Here is a 22,958-nt window from a genome sequence, read left to right on the forward strand (position 1 = left end):
TGTTTTCGGTCAAGTCTTTTTAACCCAGATCAGTCCTAAAGCCTTTTAATTAACTGACAGCTCAGCCAGGTGAGCCTCAGCCATCCACTCACAGCTGGGTTGTTCTGAACATACCTTTTCAAGTTCTCAGACCTGTGGGCACAAAAAGGCGGCAGAAGGTCCACCAGCGCGGCGACCGGCACTTATGTCTTTATACTCCCCATCAATGGGAAACTCAAGTGTCTCAGGACAGAGTCCCTTCCCATCCTGCAACATATCCATTAGCCATTGAAAATGCTGTTAACACATTCTCACATAAATTACTGGTGCAGGAAGCCATCATCCCTAACCCCATTCATCAATAGCTTTATGTACACTGAATAAAAAGGCAGGCTTCCGCTGAAAATGACAAATCAGAACACCTTCTTTCGTGTCCAGATGCAGTTTGCAGAATTTATTCTTCCTAGGGATGAAAAGACACCAATCCATCACAAGACCCTTATTCCCTTAAGAGTGTTCATTTTTAAGGGAGCGAGGCCACAGCCCACAACAGCAAACTCTTCAGTTTTGAGAAAAGCAAACGCATGTTTGGAATTAAAACACACACACACACACACACACACACACACACACACAGAATTCTGTCATCATATTTAGGCTTCAAGTGACCTCAGAGGGTCTAGGAAAGCTTTCACACCAGTGAGGCTTCTGAATGAGAAAAATAATCTCTGTACGTTTTTTTTTTTGTTTTGTTTTTTTTCTCTTCCCCCTTCAAGTGGCTGGAACCCCTTTTGTCACTGGCCTCCCGTGAATGGTGTTGCTAATAAGCCTATTAATGAGCTTTCCCAGCTGAGTGTGAATAGGTAAATAAGCCCCAATCTGTTGAGGTTCAGGGCCGAGGGCAGAAAAGCCAGCAAGAACTGAAGGTGACAGTTTGAACTGAAATACTAACGCCAGCACCAGGTTTCTGCTGAAAGAGCTGCCAGACAAGGCCACATTCACAACCCTCCGCCCCCCACTGGGGTTCCTTTTCTTCACAATTTTCCCCCCTTTACAAAATGTCTTGAGTAGCCACCCTTTTTTTTTTTTTCAAAAGCCCTCGAGACGCCCTTCTTTTTTTTTTTTTTCACTCTAGTAATGATACATCAATGGAAGGAAGAAAAATGAGGACACCAGAACTCCGATGCCCCATGACTTTCAAGAAACAAAGTGTACTGCTAACCATTGCTTGCGGGAAGGGACCAGGAAAGGGGTGGGAACCCTGACTGCCACGGGCCATTCTCCTCTAAAGATGCAGAATTTTTTTTTTTAATAATTTGTTTTCTACTAGGTGGCTGTTCCTTCACCCTATAGAAAAGTTAGATGAATGCAGGCTGCTGACGTTTCAGCGCTAATGAGCCCGTCTGATGCCGTTCTGTCCTCCCTGCAAAACTATGAATTTCATTCTTTCAACATTTCTTTATTTTCTGGGACAGAGAGAGACAGAGCATGAACGGGGGAGGGGCAGAGAGAGAGGGAGACACAGAATCGGAAACAGGCTCCAGGCTCTGAGCCATCAGCCCAGAGCCTCACGCGGGGCTCAAACTCACGGACCGCGAGATCGTGACCTGGCTGAAGTCGGACGCTTAACCGACTGCGCCACCCAGGCACCCCATGAATTTCATTCTTTAGGCTCCATCTCAGTAATGTCCCTGGCATAAAAGAAGCATTCGAGAGGAGAAATACAGAAGAGTCTAAGGACTGCGGTTAGTGTAGTTAACTCCTGGGATGAGGGGAGGGGTCTGATCCCCTGACAGCTCGGTCCCACCTTCAAGGAACTTAACCGCATTTCACTGAAGCGAAAGCATAAATCCCAGCGCTGAACGTCAGCGATGATGCTAAACTTAGGACAGAATCTCAAAGCCTAGACTTCCCTGGGGACAAAGTCCTTCCGGAATTCCTGTCTCGCTTTAAGGGTGAGGGGGCTTTGGTTCCCACAGGCAAGGTGCGGCTGGCTCTCTTCACTCCATCGCTGTGTGACCTTGGGCAAGTTACTTAAGTTCTCTGAGCCTTCCATTGTTTGCAGGTAAAATGAAGACAATAGCGGTACCTGTCTTGTAGTTATTTAGTAGGGTCACTAAGAAGAGTAAGTAAATGAAAGTGTGAAAAAAACTTTTTTTTAATTCAGATACTCCTTATGGTTCTGGAAATGCAATGTGTCTGTGATTATTATTAGCCGTTCTGAATATTCCTACCTCCTGGGTCTATGGGAAGGATTAAAGTGTTTCGGTGAAGAACCCAGAACCCACTGGCACCACCTGGATATTATTAGGGACCTGGTTTCAACAGAGTCTGGAGCCATAACTTCTGAATTCCCCATCCCTACCCTCTGCCCTAGCTGAAGGACCTGTTGGTGCCTACCCAAACCCACCTGGGATAGAATGTGGCCTGGGCGGGCAGCCTGAGTCATACAAATTATTATCCAAATGGAATAATAATTCCATTACAGTAATGCAATGCTTACTGGTACCCAGTGCTTCCCGGGAGCAGTCCCTGGAGGTTTCAAGAAAGGCGGGGGTCAGGTCACATAGAAGGCGTTTTAACACTGGTGAACAACGCAGCCCCAAAGAAAGAGCTTTTTTATAGACATGAGGAGCACCTGAATTAAAATTGCCACTATGTTCTGCTCTTATGGTTTATTGGATTTCTAAGTGGCTTAAGTAACACATGTAGGTTTTCCTAAGGAGACTAGAACCAAAGGTGAGAAAGTGTGTGTTAAACCATCATGTTGACAGAGCAGAAGAGCAGGGCAAAGAGAGGGAGTGATGGGCTCAAGGTCACCCCACTGGTCAACCAGAAGTCCAGTCTCTCCCGATCGGGCTGGGGTTCACTCCAGTAGCTACCAGAGCAAGTCAACTGTTTTCACCTACCCGTGCCCAGTGAGGGCTCCTTCCAGGTAGTTCAACTCAGTGCAGAGTTGGAATATTTTGAGTAGAATTCATTGCCTCCAAAATGTTAATATTTCAAGAGAACAGTTACCCATTTGCCATGGCTTCATCCTACTTCTTCAAGTGCTCCAGGAATTTGGTTAGGGTCAGTATTGCTGTTAATGTTTCCAAGAACCTTCATGTTCAGCTACGTAAGATTGTTAGACCTCTTTCACACACCTACAGCTCATCAGCTGAATTTGCAGTCTTCAAAATAGGGGAAGAGGTAAGGGCCAAAATAGGGGAAGAGGTAAGGGCCAATCGGCGATACTATGAAAACAAATAGAAATGGAAAATAAATAGAAATGAAAAATTCTGAAGAAATGTGTTGGAGAAATTAAGGCTTAATAATCTGCCACACATCTGCTATTTACAACTGGGTAACCAGGTCCGTTACTCAAAAGAGAATGAAGAAGCAATTCGGGGACCCTGACTGCATTCTAGTTCAAGAAAAGCAGGAAATGCTATAAAGATAGTGTGTGTGTGTGTGTGGGGGGGTAATAATTGGGGAAATTTTACCCTGGCCTCAACACTGCCCCCAGGGACACATCACCACCGCCACCCCTGCCCCCAATGTTGCAAGTTCCTACCAGGCACCTGCCCATCTATAAAGAAAAACTGATTGGTCAGTTTGCTGGCTGGCCAACCCAGCCAGATGTAAAGTCCACAATGCCCGAAGTCACAGGGTATTTGACTGGGAATGCTGTGCAGTAGAAACAGCACCAGACCAGGGCAGGACGCCCGAGATTGGGTCTCTGTCCCAACATTGCCCCAAACTGTACGATTCTGAGAAAGTCATTGAACGCGGCCCCCACCCCTTGGCCTCACCCTCTTTTGGCATCAGTGAGGTCTCCGGCTTTGAGCTTCAAAAATAAATGTGTCTAAGACCTCCAGACTCTCCAATCGTTGAACGTTCACTGCCTCCAGAGAAATTGAAAAGTGGTCATTTACCCATCACTGAAGAGGAGCCCGTTTGCAGGAAGTCAACATCCTCTCTAAAGTATTTTGAAACCATAGTCCAGGAACCCTGCTGTTGACCCCTGTCTACTGGTAACGGTATCTACCGGAAAAGTCCTCTAATCCCCGGCCCGTTGCTGCTTAAGGGCAATTTATGACATGTCACTGCATGGCTGCAAGGCTGCCTTCCCGCCACCCTCAGCCTGCACTCAACCGCCACCTCCACCGTAACAATGGCTCCCAGCAGACTGGAGAGGAAACATGCAGGTGCATTTAGCCGGTGTGGGGCGACTCGGAAGAGATTAACAATGATGCCCACTTTCACTCCCTCCCCACCGCCGCCCACCATCACTGCCTAGAGCTGCACCGCCCCGTCCAATACGGCAGCCACTAGCCAGTATGATTATTTCATGTTAAATTAAGTAAAACTGAGTAGAACGTACACTTCAGCCCTTCAGGAGCGCCAACCACATTTCACATGCTTAATAGCCACACGTGGCTGGGGCCATCAAACTGGGTGGTGCAGGTGTAGGAAATTGTCACCGGAGAGTACCCCTGCCTCCTTTTCCTCCTCCAAGATCTCCTTAACCAGGGGAGTCCCCAGGAACTGCTTCTGCCTCCCCACCCCCCAACTCCCAGGTGCTCTCAGTGGTCTCATGCCACCAGGGGGGTTTAAGGGCGGGAACTCCCCTCCTCAGCCTGAGAAGAGTGCTGGAGTTTCCCAGGAAACATCTTCGTCGGACAACGGCAGTATTACTGTTGACTGAATTTCAGTGGCATATCTGTAGCATGACCTCCCGGTTCTGGGGCCCGCTTGGAACCGTCCCTGGTCTCAGTGGGAGTTTCTGTCAACCCTCAGCTCCTCTCTGGCAGGCCTCCCGTTCCCTCAAATCCTCAGGAACCCACAGCTGTGCACGCAGAGCCGTGAACCCACCAGAGGGAGAGAGGCTGGCTGTGCCAAGATGGCAATGCCCTTGGCCAAAGCCCCGTTGACATTGACCTTGGACAAAGCTCAGTGGAAAGTGACCTTGGACATCAGTTTGGGGGGAGAGGGGTTAATTGGGGACCACTAAATTATAACACCCAGAAAGCTCGGCCTGCCTGTCCCCTCTCGCGGTTCCAGGGCTGGGCATGCTGCCTGGCTAGCCTCTGGCAGTTTATTAAGCTGCCTTTGTGCCTACAAGCCCTCAATAGATACTTGATTGATGGTGATTGTAACTTAGCCTCTTTTGGGGGTTCCCAATTAAGGCGTCCGGGCACACTAACACGGGGTTTTGCACCTCATCGATGAGGTATATTTCGAAGTTGGAGAATAAAAGCCATTTTAGGGCAAGGCTGACCAGCCGTGCAGTGGAAGTTTCCCTTCCTTGCAATGACCCGATTTCCAGGGTACTTTGCTCCTTCTTTTCCCTTTATTTCTGCCTTTAGTTTGTTGCCATTTCCCGAGAGTGTGTCTATTTGGTCCAAACGTGAAAAGAAGTTCACTTTAATATACCAAAGGGGAGAAAAATGATGCTGCCAGGATCCTGGTAAACTCCGGGAAGGAGACGGAGAATACAGAGCAGGACGCATCGTAAAACCACAAACCCAGTAACCCTTTTAGGGTCCCAAAGCTCTTATATTTTGTCCCCAAGCTGGGGAGAAAGGCCATCAAGGGAGGAGCGATTTCTTTAACAGATTTCTGAGAGCAGCGTCGAGCAAAAATTAACTCCTTCGCGGGGGCCAGATGCCGGCGGTGTCGCTCGGCCCCGCAGCCCGTGGAGCAGGTGGTTCCAGGTGAAGGAGGCCAAGGTCCCCGGGGCTCCTTTTGTTCTCCGGATTCTGCGCAGGTACGCGCGCAGCGGGCGCTAGCGCCCCCGTGTGGCCGCGGGCGTCCGGTGCGCGCACAGGGTGGATGCAGGGTCACAAGGCGCCCGGGAAGGGGGGCGGGACGGGGGGCTGCGACCCCGGGGCTGGAGGAGCGATGGGGACGACGCGGCCGGGAGGAGGGGCGCGCGATCCGTGTGCACCCGGCCTCACCCGGAACTCAGTGTTCGGACTGGGCAGGTGATGAGCGAGCGATGTCAAGGCGTGTCTGCAGCAGATATCGTGGCGCTTGCTGAAGCACATGGGAGACAGGATTCTGCCGGGACCCTGGGGTGGGAGCGGTCTCCACCTCCCCCCACCCCGGGCCTGGCCTGGCCTGGGGCTGTCCCCTCCCGGGCTTCCTCTCTGTCCACAGCATGGTGCGGCATCTCTGCACCTGGATCGTCAACAAGCCAGAGAGCCACCTTTACCGTCTTCGACCTCCGGTGCCCTGTTGGAGCTTCTGGCCCCAGTGCCCACCTGGCCGCCACCCTCCAGCCTGAGGATTGCCAGCTCCCCTCCCACCAAGGTCGGCCCATACCTAGATCTAGGCTGTCTTTTGAAAGCAATGCGCCCCCATCCTTTTTGGTGTGTTTATTTCCTAGTACGGTTGCAGCCGTCTTGGCTGCCCTATGGACGGGCTGCCCTGTGGACATCTAGAATTCTGGGGCAGCTTCTGGCTCTGATCCCTCTTCCTTGTCAGCCCTGGGTGGGGACCCTGCGCTGCTCCTCCATCAGGTCACTCAGAGCCTTGGTGGCTCTCCATTTGCAAGAGCCATGGCAACTGATCTGTCAGCACGGAGAGGGTGCGTGGTAGCTGACATTTATTAGGTACTTATTATGTTCTGACAGCTGTGATTATGGCCTTTAAGTGAATTATCACGTATTGATTACAAGGACTCTGTGAGTTAGATACCACGATGACCCCAATTTTACTAATTGGGCAGTGGACACACTGAGAGCCCGCCCACGGTCGTTGGGTGATGAGGGAGGGAGCCCGGCGTGGGAGTGCATGCTTTTCACTTATGCTGCCAGTATTCTGCGAGCAGGTGATGTGGGCCAGGGTGAGGCTCAGGGTGGCCCAGCGGCTTTAGCTGATGACTGGGAATATAGGCCAAGGGGGGGGGGGTGCATTTTTCTGATCCTTCCAGAGAAGTTGGCCATCCCATTCAGATTATGTCATTGTCTCGATTATCAGACATCAGCTCCTGTTTTTAGCTGGCCAGAGCATCTGCAGGCTACATCCGCTACTATCCTGTAGTGGCTAAGAACACGGGATCTGTAGCCCAGCTCTGCCTGCGGAGGGCCTCGTGTCCGCCCCCTCCTCCGTAGATTGGAGGAATACTAACACCTGCTTAACACGCTTACCAGAGTTTTTATGGATTGAACGGGAGGCTTAGGGTCAAGTGCTTGGTTCAGTGCACGTTAGCTGATGTTACTATTTCTAGACTAGAGGCACTCAGACCTCCCTCTTTGTAGCCCTGTCCTAACCCTGGCCTTATTTCCTGCTACTTACCTTTGCTGTGTGACCATGGGCAAGTTACTCAGCGTTTCTGAGCCTCTATGACCTTCCTCGTAGGTTGTGAATATCGGACGTAACCATATTCCAGACTCACCTCTCAGTCTTGGTTCTGGCAGAAGCTGGAGATGTCTAGGGCAGAGCATTTGCTCACTTTCTTCCAAAGGCCTTCTCAGTATCATACAAATTCACTCCAGTGTTAGCTCATCATGACCGTGAGCAGATTCTGCATTTATCCAACTGGTACCAGTACATTGTTTTGTCTTGTCCTCTGGGGACGAGGAAGGGATACATTCATTTTCTTTGTAAAAAAAAAAAATCCTCTGTGTGCTTCAAAACAGGAATCAAGACCGTTATTAGCCTCAACTCCTCCATATAAGACAAGACACCACTTGAGAACATTGCTGGGTTGGGGTAGCAAATCCAGCTAATAAAAATGCAGGCACCTAGTTGAATTAGAATTTCAGAGAAGCAACAGATATGTTTTTAATGTTTATTTGTTTTTGAGAGAGAGACAGTGCAAGCAGGGAAGGGGCAGAGAGAGAGGGAGAGAGAGAGAATCCCCAAGCAGTCTCCACGCTCAGTGCCAAGCCTGATGCAGGGCTCGATCCCATGCCCCTGGGATCGTGACCTGAGCTGAAACCCAGAGTCAGGCACTTAACTGACTGAGCCACCCAGGCGCCCCAAATATAAGTATCCCCCAATATTGTATGAACACATATTCCATGGGATGTATTTATAGTAAAAAGTATTGTTTTTCTGAAATCCAGATTGAACTTTGTGTTCTTTGTTTTATATGCAAGCCTACGCCATGTAGAAGCCACTCCCACAGATTGACTGGATGGGACAAGTCCAAGAGAGGTGGGCATTCTTCCCAGAGACCACTGGGAATTACCTACCTTCTCCTTGTATCCTGGGCTTACCCTGGAAAAGCCCCCATTAAATATCGGGGGGTCAGTCAGGCCTGATCAGAAACTCTGAGATGCTTGCCCTCGGCTTGGTTTCTGGGGCCATTCTATGGCAGATTTGGGCCTATTTTGAAGTGATTAAGTTATATATTGACAGAGCTATTTGAATATCTGGTGTTAATGATCATAACCTTATAGACAGCCATGTTTCCATTTATTTGTTTAATTAAAGAGATTTTTTAAAAAAGATTTTAGTTTTAAGGGGCACCTGGGTGGCTCAGTTGGTTAAGCGTCCGACTCTTGGTTTCAGCTGAGGTCATGATCTTGCAGTTTGTGAGTTCAAGCCCCGTATCAGGCTCTGCACGAATAGCATAGAGCGTGCTTGGGATTCTCTCTCCCTCTCTATCTGCCTCTCCTCCCTTCATTCTCTCTCTCTCTCTGCCTCTCTCTCTCTCTTTCAAAAATAAATAAACTTTAAAAAAAGGAGCCTCTTAAATTTTTTTTTTTCTTTTAAGTACTCTCTACACCCAACGTAGGGCTCAAACTCACAACCCTGAGATCAAGAGGGCTTTCCTGCCTGGGCCAGCCAGGCACCCGCCATGTTTCCTTCTGAAAGAGTAACCAGGGTATTGACTGTGGTATGAGGGCGCTATTGTTTGGTCATCAGGCGTGTATATGAAATTGGTTACTTGCCTGATCTCAGTTTTCCTATGGGGAGTTAGTTTATGGGGAAAACAGAACTTCAGTCCAAGATGGAGGCAGATAAACCTCCTGCTACAAATGTGCCCTCGCACACTCGGTCCTTTTTTCTAGCTGCTTTCCAGCACACTCTACCTGGTTCCACCTGGCAGGGCCGGCTTTCTGCTCGAACCTGCTGGGCTCCCAGCAATTTCTCCCGACCCCTTCAGTGTCAGCCACCTGCTGTGGGTACTACCCCCCTACTAGCGTGGGAATCACAAGGCCCCTTGCCTCCCCACCGCCCCCCTCCACCAGCCCCTGTCATGTCACATCAGGTGACACTCTTTCTGTGCCTGGACTCACTCTACCTGTCCTCCACCTTTGCCACAGATTTCTCCAGCTTCCAACAACGTAAGTCATGGGCGTTGGTTTCAGTCACACCCGGGTCCCCATGTCCGCTTCTCCGCTGAGCCTCAGTCTGAACTTGGGCAAAGTCGCTAACCTCCCTGGGCTATAGTTGCCACATCCGTGTTATAGATGGTGTGTGAGTTTCCCGCGCTGTTAGAACAAATGACCCCAAGCCTTGTGGCTTGAAACACACATTTCTTAGGTCACAGTTCTGTAAATCAGAGGTCGAGGCGGGACTCAGTCCAAATCCAGGCACTGGCAGAGACGCGTTCCTTTCTGGAGACTCTGCAGGGCAGAATCTGCTCCGGGCACATTCGGGTCATTGGCAGAAGGCGGTTCCTTGTGGACGCAGAGCTCGCGTGCTGTTTCCTGGCCTGGCCGGCAGCTGGGAGCCTCCCTCAGTCCCGGTGCTCCATTTTCAGAGCCAGCAGCCACACCTGAAGCCCCCATCACACCCCGGGTCTCGGTGACTTCACCCTCTGCTCCAGCTGGAGAGCGCTCTCTGCTTTCCGGGGCTTCTGTGATGGGGTTGGGGCCACCCAGGTCGTGGCCCTGTTTAAACCTCGGTAACTTTAATGTCATCTCCAAGCCCTTTCACCAGATTCTGGGAATTAGAGATTGGACATCTCGGGGGGGGGGGGGGCATTATTTGCTAACCACAGAGAAGGTAATGACATTGTCAGGTAAAACCAGGTGTATCGGTTTCCTAGGGCGCTCTATCCGAGTACCGCAAACCAGGTGACTTAAAACAGGAGCGATCTATTGTCTCGCGGCTCTGGTGTCTACAAGTCCCAAGTCAAGGCATCAGCAGGGCCATGCCCCCTCTGAAGCCTTGGAGGAGAATCCTTTCTCTTTTCTCCCGGCTCCTGACGGTGGCTGGTAGTCACTGGGGTCCTGGGCGTGTGGCCGAAGCTCTCCGTCCGCTCTCTGCCTCTGTCACGAGCCATAACTCGTGCGTGTCTGGGTCCAAACTTCCCTCTTCTTCTGAGGACACCAGTCGCACTGAATGAGTGTCGACCCTAACCACCTCATCTTAACTTGATCCCATCTGCAAAGATCCTACTTCCAAATAAAGTCACCTTCGTAGATATCGGGGTCAGGACCTCAGCACGACATGATTCCACCCAAAACACAAGGTAAGGCCTGAAAGGCACCTAGTGTGGGGCCCGACCTCTGGCCAGGGTTTAACCAGCAGGGGCAGCTGGCTTCGGGAACTCTACTCTCACCCACTCTGGGTCCCGGGGGACGTGGACTGGCCTGGCTGGTACACATGTGGCAAGAGCGTGAGGAATCGTGCCCCTTCCGTCCTGCCTCCCGGACTGTCACTTTTCTACCATGTGTCCAGCTTTCCCTACGGCCCTTTATGCAGGCTGCCCCCTTGCCTGTGATGCCCCCTCCCGTCCCCCGGGGCTGTCCAAATCCACATTAGGGCCACTCTTTCCACCCCACCTGTTCTGGAAGGCCACCAGTCGTGTGCTGTGCCCACTGGCAGGTCGAGCTGATTAAAGACAGAGAATGAAGAGGCTGTACCGCCCTGGAAAGCCCACTGCTCAGCTTGGCTGGAAACAGAGCCTTCCCATTAGGAAATGCAGATAGAAAAAAAAAAAAAACAACCCTCTAGCCTGGCAGGCAGAGACGAAGATAAAGCAAGGTGCTGACTCAGTGGCTGAAAGGTTCAAAAGACGAGCAATTTTCAGGCAAGAAATTACACCCTCTGCCTCTCCTGGCCCGATGATAATCCATCTTGTAAACGTGAACTGCTCTTCCTAGAAAGAAAAACAATAGCGTCCAAACACTCTCGCCAAGTTAGCCTTCCAGGAGCCATAATTCTTTGGGGATCTGTGCTACATAGGAGACTCTGGGTATTGGCTGATCACCACCCTTGCGCGTTTATGGTGCGGGGCTGCCTTCGAACGCAAGGGGGGAAGGATTTGATGGATCTCATTAGCAGCCCAGGAATGTCACTCCACTGTCGAGCACCTCCGCATTTAATAAATTGGAACACGTGCAAACACGGAGCAGTCCCACAAGCAGAGTTTAGTGGCAAGCGAGGGCCTCAGCGGGCGTTCCCCGGGATGACTTCCAAACACTCCAGCATCCTGACCTCTCCTCATTTCCGGAAACGTCCTTAAGCTCACGTCCCCCGGCCCAGATGGCAACAGGGCTGGGAGGATGAGGGACAGCTGTCGCCGCTGGAGAAATACAAGAGGCGGGTGGGCTCGCTTGGGGTTGAAAGATGCTCGCGAGGGAAGTCACCTTCCCCCCCACCACCAAGACCCTGCCCCTCGAGGCTCTCACCTTCAGGGTAAGGGTCTCCCAGGGAGCACGCTGACGGTCTTCATGTCCCTGGGGGTCGGCACAGGGCCTGGGAAAGATCGATATCAGTTTGTTGAATGAACAAGTAAGTACACGAAGACCTGGGAATGATTTGAGGCAACCAGAGAAGATTCTGGAAGCTGCCCCCACTTGCAGCTGAGACTTGGCCTCAGCCCCACCTGGGTCCCAGAACGCAGGCTCTCCAGCTCCCCCAGGCACCGCCCCAAGGCCTGGCCGAGGGCAGAGCGTGCAAGAAAACGCAACCACCTTTCGGCTGCACGGCAAGCAGCCCCGCAGGTCAGAGCTGAGAGCTGCGGCCGCAGGGGGTGGAGGGAAGCCGTTTGCAGCTGTTTATGTGATGTGTATCTGGTAGATAAATAAACTTCATTTTCCAGGACTGCCAATCTCTAAACACAAAGAAATAGACATTCGCTCAGAAAGTTAAAAAAAATAAACAAATGCGGTGATGTTGGAATCTTGCGACAAAGGCCTGGGTCCGAGCTACTTGCCTTTCAGCTGGTTAATAAACCTAGTTTATGGATCCCCCTCCTATGGGCCTGTGTGTGAAAGTTCCGCTCAGCGGAAATGTTCCCTGTTCGGTCGTGGTGGAGGGAGAGTCCAAGCAGAAGATCCTTCCAGCACATCTCGGGCGCCATCCAGGCAGGCCCACAGCACCAGCCAGGTGACTCTTCAAATGGTTCACGAGGTGGCCACCAGCATCCGCTGCTGACAGCCTCAGCCCAGCCTAAAGCAGGTGAGAGGCCACCTGGGGCTTTTGAGCCGGGACCTCCTCTTTGTCATGCCTCTGAGGTGCCTTCGCCGGCTCCCGCCTGCCTCCTGGGCCTCTGTCCCCTCGTGGGACCCGCACACAGACAGAGGAGGAGGAGCGGGGAGATTCAGTCTTGGGTTTTACTCCTTCTCAATCTCAGGATGGAAGAAGGTACCTGGAGACGTCATCACCTTGACCTGAGCCGTCATGAAGACAGTGCTTTTATTCTTACAGTGCACAAAGTACATTCCCACAGCGACCCCTGGGAGCCCTTTAAGGCAACCGTTTGTCCATTCATGATTCATTCATGGGTCCATCAGGTTATTGAGGACCCGTAAGAGCCCTGCTCTTGGCTGCTCTTGGCTGATGGCAGTGGCTGCCTTCAAGGGACTTACAGTCCAGGGGATAGAGACTGCAGGTTTCAGGAAACAGAAACCCAGAGAAGTCCTGGGGGGGTTGGCCAAGGTCTCGCCTGGTAGGTGGTAGAAAGAGCCCAGAAAGGTCTACGTTTGACACCTGGACGGAGGGTCTTCCTACCATTTTGTGGGGTTGTATCCTACCCTCATACTAACTTAGAGTTCAGGATTTTGTCTTAGGAAAGGGGGTTGGGGGAAAGAAAGGAGAGAGAAGAGAAAGGGGAGGGCGGGGAGCGGTGCAGAGAGGGCTTAAATGACACAGGCCCCATCCTCCGCCCTTCTAGGTGATGGGCCCGAAGGTGGGAAACAGGAAGTGCCATTCCCTCCGTCAGTCTCCTGAGCCCCATCACGGCACCTCACAGCCCTGAGAAGAACCTCACTCACATTTTTTGGGTTTTTAGACAGTGTGGGTCCAAAATGCCACGTGACCACTGCAGGACTGGATGGAGATCAGCTCCAGCCAGAGGAAGGCCCGGCAGTGGAAGGCTGAGAAACCCTTCTCTAGAGATCCCCGACGGTCATTTTAACAAAGAGATTCTTACCTCTGTGCTAACCGGGACCCTGACCCGCTCCCCTCCACACACGGCCACGGAAGGGGGCCACCAGCCCAGCCGCCACCGGCTCCTCGCACACAGTCAGGAGCACCTCGAGGCAGCAAACGGCCACGGCAGGCACTGCGGGGGCACCCAGGTTCTCCCTCGGGAGGTGTGAGTGCTGACAGCCATGACCCTCAGCCGGGCCCCTCGTGGCGCTGAAGACAGAAAGCCCTCCTCCTCCCAAAGCCATGCTACCTCCAGGCACCCGCAGCCAACGGCTGGTCTTTGGCAAGGGGAGCAACTCCTTTGGGGACTGAAAGGCCCACAGGCTGGGAGCCCCTCAGTCCCACGACAGTTGGCTGCCCTCGTTGTTGGGGTGGGGCCCCGGAAAGGTCTGGTCCCTCGCCCAGTGGGAAACACCTCTGAGGACCCACGCTCACTCCAGGGTCACCTGCACCGTTGGCTGAAGGCTTTGCTGCAACCACATCACAACTTGCTCTCCTGGGTCCTGTTTCCTTTACTTCTCCATACACGTGGGGCCCAAGGACGCCCCGACGAAGTAAGCTTCCTGTGCACCTCTGCGGCTATGTCACCAGGAACCCAACCTAGGACGATGGGCCAAGTTGCATTTTGGTTTGGCAGTCTGGGAAGGTTCCTAGCCTGCTGTTCCCCTTCCAAGATGTCCTGCCCCCCATGCCTCCCATGCAGGCTTACTCCGTACAAAAGCGGGTTAATGTCCCTTTAGCGCTGAGGACCCTATGGCGTCTCTCAATTGGCAGGGCCATCTGGGCTGCTGCTGAAAGTTGACCACAAGACGTGAGACAGTGAGGAGACAGCACGGAGGTCCTGGGGACCCCAGCCCTCCCCCGACTCTCCCTTATGTCAAAGATGAACAAGACGACCTTGGGCATCTTGTGGTCACTGGCAGGCACCAAGTTTCCCCTGAGAAGGAGCATCCAGATGTTGCTGGCTGGTTGGAGGTAGGGGCGAGGAAGATGGGAAAACACCATACAATCCAATCACAAAAATAGCTTGAGAAGATCACCGAGTAAAAGACAGGCTTCATGATGCCGAAGTGAGGGCAGAGGTTGCCAAGTGACTCTGCTACCAGGAATGTCACTGCCTGTGAAATGAAAGATGGACGATGAGGTCTGCAAGGGCCCCCCCTGGCTCTCAGTTTGAAGAATTCACCAACCTGGTGTGGTTTTCATTGGAAGTCGATATCCTGGCCACCCGCTCCACTTTGTAAGAAATGGGGCAACCCTTTCCCAGCCTTCAGAAACCCTCCTAGCAAGCCCATCTTCGGGTCTCTCAGTGATCTGTTGTTGTGTGTGACAGACGCTCCCGGCACGTAGTGGCTGAAACAACAGCCAGCTGTGGTCCTCACAGCCGTGTGGGTTGGCTGGGCGCCGCTGGGGTCCTTCCGGTCTACAGTGGCGTCACCTGGGGTGCGCTCGTCCGGAAGCTTCGCTGGGTGGGAACGCCCCCTCTCTCGTCCGCTCACACAGCCAGCGATGTGTATCCGCTGTCATCCGGGAGCTCAGGTGGGCTGTCAACAAAGAGCCTCAGTTTCCCTCCCTACGGTCACTCCACAGGGCATAGCGCTGGGCTCCGGGCGGGAGCTGCTGGCCTGTGAAGGCCCAGCCCCGGAAGTTCCATCCCATCCCTTCTGTCCAAGCGACTCAGGCCAGCCCAATTCCAAGAGGGTGTGGAAAGGGACTTCGCCCCTTGATTGGAGGACGAAAGATGGCAGAGAATTTGCACCCCAGGAGGCCACTGTCGGGGGATGGGGAATGACACTCCACGTTGGCCATGTTGCTATGGAACTAAAGACACCATCTGTGGCTAAGGACTCACAGCAGCCTGGGCAGAAGGACCAGTCACACTGCTGTCCTGGGCCAACTTTGAAATGGCGGGGAGACCAGCAGCTGGAGGTCCAAAGACCAGCAACTGGAGGCACGAAAACAAGGATACTTTCCACCTTTCCCTCCATGGGTGAGAGATGGCAGGGGGAGCATAGCTTGGCTCTGAAGCCACAGTGTGTCGGCCTTGTCACTTTTTCTCTTCTCCTTTGGGGTTGGGCGATCCTGACGCAAACAGGGAGCCCTCACTGACTGGAAATGCCTACCTGGGTTTCCTGGGGACCACAAAGCCCACTCCTTCTCCACACCTCTCGATCCCAAGCTCCAAACACATTTCCCGGTGACCGTCCTCACGTGACGCTAAATAAAGTGGCGCTTAAGCCGAGGGCTGACTTCACGGGTAGTAAATTTAAGACACACGCTTGCTTTTTTTAACCCGCATCCCCCATCCCTGCCTGATTTCACACACACACAGACTACAGATGCTACGTTAGCTCAGGGGGGATCTCTGAGCTGGGCCCCTGAGGACGGTCTGCATACCCAGAAGGCCAATCTAATCAATTCCTGCGAAAAGCAGGAGGGGGTGGGGGAATGGGTGTGGGTGTCCGAAACAGCTTCAAATGACTCCTAAACCATAATGGGAAAACAGCACTAGATTTCTCGTCCGCGAGGCAATTCCAGAGCACGTAAAGACAAAGCTTCAGACTGCAGCCCAGAGGTACGGGGAGAGCTACGTTCATGCATCTGTCTCCTCGCTCCGCAGTGACTAATGGTGTCGGCCGTCTCGATATCTCCTTCTCCTTTCCTGTTCGAGGTGTTCCCCAAGCCAATCTAAAGGCAAACAAAATGAAACAAACAAAAAAAGACGGTCGGTCTCCGTGTCAAGGCATATCTGGGAGGTAATTGGAGCATTTGATAAAAGGCACGGACAATGGAGCACCCGGGGGGCTCAGTCAGTTAAGCGTCCGGCTTCGGCTCGGGTCGTGATCTCGCGGTTCGCAGGTTCGAGCCCCGCGTTGGGCACTGCGCTGACAGCTCAGAGCCTGGAGCCTGCTTCGGATTCTGTGTCTCCCTCTCTCTGCCCCTCCCCCGCTTGCGCTCTGTCTCTCTCTGTCTCTCAAAAATAAATACATGTTTAAAAAAATTTTTTTTAAATAAAAAATAAATTAAAAAATGCACGGACAAAACCCTGCAGTTGCATACCCCAGAAACTCCAGACAACTCCTACTGACTGCAGATTTGTTGATTCAGTCATTCGACCACCATTTATTGAGCAGCTGGGACGCTAGAGCCAGAAGCAACTGGGAGTGAGACGCCCCCTTCGTCCCGGAGCTCAGGTGGGAACACAGGTGCTCGGTAAGGAACTCCGAGTCAGAAGAGGGCCACACGGCAGCTTCTTGCTGCAGACACGAATCACGCCCTTAGTCCTGTGCATCCATAAAAAGTCGCCACATATTCAGTTCTGCAGCCATAGACCAAAGTCCTGCCTGAAAAAGTAATCCATTATGAGCAAATGATTTGAGACGTCATGCTGTCTGCTGCTGCGTTTTGATCGACGCAGTCCTACGACGTGATAAAATGACCCAACCCGCCAAACATCACACAAAGATTTGTCTAGATTTCTCACCCTTCAGTGGACACTGGACAGTGGAGGAAAACAAGCCGCCCCTCTGCCACTCACCCCTACAGCCTCTCATTCTAGTGACCCCCTGTCTTAGTCCATTCAGGCGGCTGTAACCCAATACCTGGATGGGGACTTAGACAACAAATAGTAACCGCTCACAGTTCTGGAGGCTGGAAAGTCCAAGTTCGAGGTGCTAGCAGATTCGGGGTCCAGGGAGAGCCCACCCTCTGGTCCATAAATGACCATCTTCTCACTGTGTCCTCACGTGGTGGGAGGAGGAGGGAGCTCTCAGGCTTCCTTAGTCAGGGCGCTAATCCCACTCATGAGGGCTCCACCCGAGTGACCTAATCCTCTCCCCAAAGCCCCACCTCCAGATATCATCACGTTGGGGATTCAGTTTCAACAAATGAAGTTGGGGGCAGAGGAGATGCAAACCTTCAGTGCACGACATCCATTACTGCTTTGCCTTTTCTTTCTCTCCTTCCTTTCCTTCCTTCCTTTCTTTCCTCCTTTCCCCTCCCTCACTCTTCCTTCCTTCCTTTTCTTTTTTCCTTCTTTCTTCCTTCCTTCCTCCCTTCCTTTTCTTTCTTTCTTTCTTTCTTTTTCTTTCTCTCTTTCTCTTTTTCTCTTTTCCTTCCTTCCTCTCCTTTCCTTCTTTCTTCCTTCCCTTCTTCTTTCTTTCTCTTTTTCTTTATTTTCCTTCCTTCCTTTCTTTCTCTTCCTTTCTTTCTTTCTTTCTCTCTCTCTTTCTTTCTCTTTCTTTTTCTTTCTTTTCCTTCCTTCCTTCCTTCCCTTTCCTTCCTTCTTCCTTCCTTTCTTCTTTCTTTCTCTTTCTCTTTCTTTCTTTTTCTCTTTCTCTCTCTCCCTTTATTCCTCCTTCCTTCCTCCCTTCCTTCCTTCCTCCCTTCCTTCCTCCCTTCCTCCCTTTCTTCCTCCCTTCCTCCCTTCCTTCCTTCCTCCCTTCCTCCCTCCCTCCCTCCCTTCCTCCCTTCCTCCCTCCCTTCCTTCCTTCCTCCCTCCCTCCCTTCCTCCCTTCCTTCCTCCCTTCCTCCCTCCCTCCCTCCCTTTCCTGCCAAAAGACAGGCCCAGGCTGGGGAGGTGGAAGAACTGGACCTACCCCAGGGGGGGGCAGTTCTCATCCCAGCCACTGGGGGGTCAAGGGCAGACCACTGCCCTTCTCTGGCTTGTTTTCTTATCTGCAAAAGTGGGTGGAAAGGACTGGGTGGCCACGCTCTTTCACTGAGCAACATGGAGGCAAGAGGGGGGAGGGACTGGTCCCCAACTACACTGTTGTCCGGAGACCTTTCTGCTGTTCCCCGTCTGGCAGGATAAACGCCCACCCTGTGCCAGCCAGGGAGGATGGCTGGCTCCAGGGAGATGCTGGCTGCTGTCCCGACGGCTCTGTGCTGAGGAGCACGGTCAGCTTTGCCACGACTCTGCCAATCACTGAGCCCCGCTGTGAGAGGGGGCAAACGGGGAGCTCTGTGCTGCATTCTGAACACGCTGACGGACGGAAGTGAGGACATGCCCAGGCCACCCACCCAGAATGGCCCAAGAGGAAGACCTGGCCCCCATGCAGGGCATGCCAGTGTCCCTGATCTGGACCCCAGAAGCCCTGGTCATGTGTGTCATCTAAGCAGGGTTTCTGCAGCAGATTTCATCTGCGAAGGAGCTCCCCTGCTAAAATGAATGGGACAACCCCAGCGCTCGGTAATTGAAGAATCCCCCCCGACAACTCTGTATCCTTTACAATCAATCTGTAAATGTCACACGTCTCTACTAATGGCAGCTTTGTGACAAATCGTGACAAATAGTTCACAAGCAACAAGAGCTGCCTTTAGGGGATTCAAGAAAAAGATGGCCACTTGTCTGCCAATCCAGCTCCCTCCTTCCTTCCTTCCTCCTCTCGCCCTATTCGTTTGTTCATTCATTCATTCCTTCTCACCCAACCAACCAGCCAACCTACCAATATTTTTTGCACATGTGCCTTGTGCAGAGCTCTGGGCGAGCCACCAGGGATTCAGCATTGAATAAGACAATGTATTTGCTGGCCCCATAAAATTTATGCTCTGGAGGGGACAGACCATAAGTGAGCAAATAAACAAGACAATTCCAGATCACAAGAGTGAAAGAGGAAATAAAATGATGGACATCGAGAGTACCTGAGGGACTTCATCATCGTGGCTTGGAGCCCACCCGTCCGCAGGTGGGCAGCCATTTCTCAAGAGGGTCTCAAACTTGAGCGTGCACATCAAGTGCCTATGGACCCTATAAAAATATATGCAGTCTGATACCCTAATTCTGGCCAGGGCTTGAGATGTGCCTGTCTTACTGGCTTTCAGGTGATGTCAATGCTGCTGGTCCGGGGACACATTGCCGACCTTGAGCAAGTGACTTGCCCTTAGCAGACACCCCAACACGCATCTCAGCACCCAGCCATTTGACTCTGCATGGACCTGCCTCTTTGCATTCCCGAGTCTCTGAAAGCTGTGCTCGGTCCCCAGGTGCCCCGGGTGCTGTGGGAAGAGCCCTAGGTTGGGCTCGATGGCACTCAAGCCCCAGCGACATTTTCTAACAAGCATGTAACCTCCTGGCCCTGGCGGCCCATCCGTGCATGAGGCCAACAACGCAGCCCTGCTTTCCTCGCAGTTTCATGGTGCGATCAGAGGAAACAGACGCCATTAATATGAGGATAAGTCAGATCTAGAAGCCTGGCATTTACCCAGCCTTGAAACAGACAAACGGACGGGGATTCTCAGGGATTTGAAGGAAGAAGTCGAGAGTCAGCCTCAGCACGCACTTGTAGGGATTCAGTGCAGGACAAATGAGTCTGCAGTAGTTAAGAGAAAAAGACAGCAGTCAGGAGTCACAGAGAAGCCTTCTCTAAACATCACACAAAACCAGTCTTACCTGAAAAGGCTATGCTGTCTCTTTAAGCCCCCGTTAGGTCTCCCTGATTGTCTTTGACATCAGGGTTGGGCATCTCTGGGAATCTGACCCACATCTGTGGACGATAAAGAACAATTATCAAGCAGACACATGCCCTGCACCAAACACACCTACATAATTGGTGCTTTACTTAAGCTAATGTTTCACATTATTCCGGCCTCCCCCAAGCATCAAGTTGAAAAGGCAAAGCTTGTTTACTCCAAGATTCCTTGAAGCCCAGCTGTGCTGTGTGTGTGCCCCACACGTACGCGAAAGCCTCCAGCATGTGCTGTGGGCACGGGCCTGATTAATGATGCTTTTCCTTATTAGCAATAACCAGCTTCGCGTGCACAGCCTTTGGAACTTGTTTCTGGAAACCTCCTCCGAACCACAGGACTAGAATAGAATAACAGGCACTCTATAAATATTTGTTGAGTGACTGAATGACATTGAGGCAGTGAAGCATGGTGGCTATAAAGGATAGAGACGTCGGCTTCAGAGAGAAGGCTCTGGGTCTATGTCTCAATTACGTCTGTCATTATCTGCATGACCTTCCATTCTCTAAGCTTAAATGATTAAACAAACGTAAAATCATTAAGTGAAATCAAGTTTATAAAGCATATTATCGGGCAAGTAGTAAATGCTTGAAACATGTTAGCCATTGAAGGTGGCCATTTACACTGTCACCCAAAAAGGGACACATTTGGTAGCAAATAAGGTACTTTAATAACCACACCCGAACAGCAGGTGTCAGCCAGGATAGTCCCAGGTAAGTGAGGGCATGTGGTCACCCCAGCTCTTACGGTTTAATACAAGAGATCCTTAGAGATGATCAAGTCCAACCTATTTATTTAGCACATAAAGTTAGTGATTCCTGGGGAATCAGGTTAAGAGTGACCTGAAGTCACAATGCCAATTAGCAGAACATGGGTTCAGGGTCATGCTACAGGTGCTAGGATCCTTGCCCTCAACAACCTGAGCACTGTTGAGCGCCCCAGGGAGGAGGTGGCCTTTGTCACTGCTGCTCGGCAAAGTCCCATTGTGCAAAGGATGACAGTAAACTCAGAGAAGTTAAGAAGCTTGCCTAAGGCCACGCAGCAGTAAGTTCAAGGTGGTCTCCGGGACTCTCTTCCACTGAAGTATGGGATGTCACTGCGTGGCTTCTAACAGCTCCAGTGGCTTCTAATAGTTCCAGCATGCTGATGTCAGTTGTGATTCCAACTTCCTTTTTTCAAAAAAAAATTTTTAATGTTTTTTAAATTTATTTTTGAAAGGGAGAGAGAGAGAGAGCGAGGGAGGGGCAGAGAGAGAGGGAGACACAGAACCCGAAGCAGGCTCCAGGCTCTGAGCTGTCCACACAGAGCCCGACACGGGGCTCGAACTCACAAGCTGTGAGATCGTGACCTGAGCCGAAGTCTGATGCTCAACCGACTGAGCCACCCAGGCGCCCCTCCAGCTTACCTCTCGCATCTTCTTTCGGTGTGCTTGTTTTCGGGCTCACCGATTCGTCAAGATCATCGGTGCAGGATGCAGACATCAGGTCAGAAGTCACTGCCCCTTCACCTTGCTGCCATACCCCTCCGTATCATAGCACAATTATGCTAACATACTAGTGCATAAGAGTACGTCTTATACAACAATATACCGATACATCATAGTATGTCTCTTTCTGGAATCTGCAGGAGAGGCTGGGGCCTGGCACAAAGGGAGTATCACGGCCTCTTCGCTGAAGTTTGCTGCAGGTAACAGTTCTCAATATCGGTATCACGGCTGACAATCCAACACAAACTGACAGCGATCCGACTGTCCCCTGTTAAGACAGGAACATTCTCGGAAAGGGCCTCAAGCCTCCCTGCTGACGCGTCCTACCTCCAGTAAAAAGTGAGGGGTGATAGCCCTCCCCTTGAACCACTGAGCCTAGTTCACAGCCGGTGGGTTTTCCTCGGGGCCCATGTCTATCCCTCCCTTAAAATCCTGGAGAATCACTGTTTATCTTTTACGTGGGACAGCGCTGGCTCCTCGCTCACAGGAGCCCACTGAGGGCACCTCCTGTTGGGGCCGTGTCAGGAGAGTCCACGTGGATAGCTCGAACGTGGCCGTGGTGGGAGTTTGTATACCATGGAAATTGGCAGATGCTATAAATCAGAGCGTCCCCCCCTTGGAGAACCAGTTGGTAAACATTTACCAACCCGTCGCTGCTGCATTCGTGGCACCGAACCCCACCTGGCTGTCCTTGATCCGTCTAGTCCTCCCACTGTATACCCATTCTCTCAGTTCTGCTGCCTTTCCCGGCAACCGTGGGCAGTCAACACACCCCCCGGTGCAAAGGACCGAAACATCCTCTAGAAGAGAGTCCTTTATAACCAAGTTCCCCCCCCCAAACGAGACCTTTTAGTATGCTGCTGGGGAAAACGTGTTCACAGGGGCACCTGGGAGGCTCAGTGGGTCAAGCAGGCAACTCTTAATCTCGGCTCAGATCATGATCTCATGGTTCACGGGTTTGAGCCCCGCGTCGGGCTCTGCACTGACGGAGGGGAGCCTGCTCGGAATTCTCTCGCTCGCTCGCTCGCTCTCTCTCTCTTCGCCCCTCCCCTACTTGCGCATTCCCCTTCTCTCCAAAATAAATATTTAAAAAAATTTTATAAGGATGTGTTTACAGAATTCCTTTCAGATCTCTTACCCACACTTTTAGTTTTTAAAAAAAATTATCCAGTTCCCCTCCACGCCCCCTCCCACAGCGCCAAGTGTGATGACCCTATTTTTTTGTATGTCCAGCGTGCCCTGGATCCTGTCAGGGGTCCACACATGGACTGAGTTTCTTTTAAAAGGGCTAAAGTTTCTCAGCTCTCAATTCCGTCTTTAAGGATCCGAGGAGAGGGAGAGGCACACACCATTTCCAAGTGAGGCCACCAAGAAAAGGCTGGGCAGAGCCCCCCAGCTAGAAACGTCTCCTTTCGAGGAACGCCGATCTACAGCATGAAGTTACGACCTGACCGTTTAAACGGACGGTCACAGACTGTGGCAAACCTCTGAGACAGAAACCCGAGCTGCCGTTTCGCAAGCACAGACTGTGATTTCTAGCAAGCCTGCTCGAACTGGGAAACGCTGGTCTCAGCCCTCCCTTTCTCATCTGTTTCCATGCGCGAGGGCGCTCTGGGTAATGACGCGGCGAGGCTGGGCTTCACCTTGGCTCTCACCGCGAACGTGTCTTTCTGATGGTTTTAAAAACCAGAGGTAAAGTTTTACC

The sequence above is a fragment of the Acinonyx jubatus genome, chromosome D2 (genome assembly GCF_027475565.1).
Source record: "Acinonyx jubatus isolate Ajub_Pintada_27869175 chromosome D2, VMU_Ajub_asm_v1.0, whole genome shotgun sequence".
Taxonomy (NCBI): Eukaryota; Metazoa; Chordata; class Mammalia; order Carnivora; family Felidae; genus Acinonyx; species Acinonyx jubatus.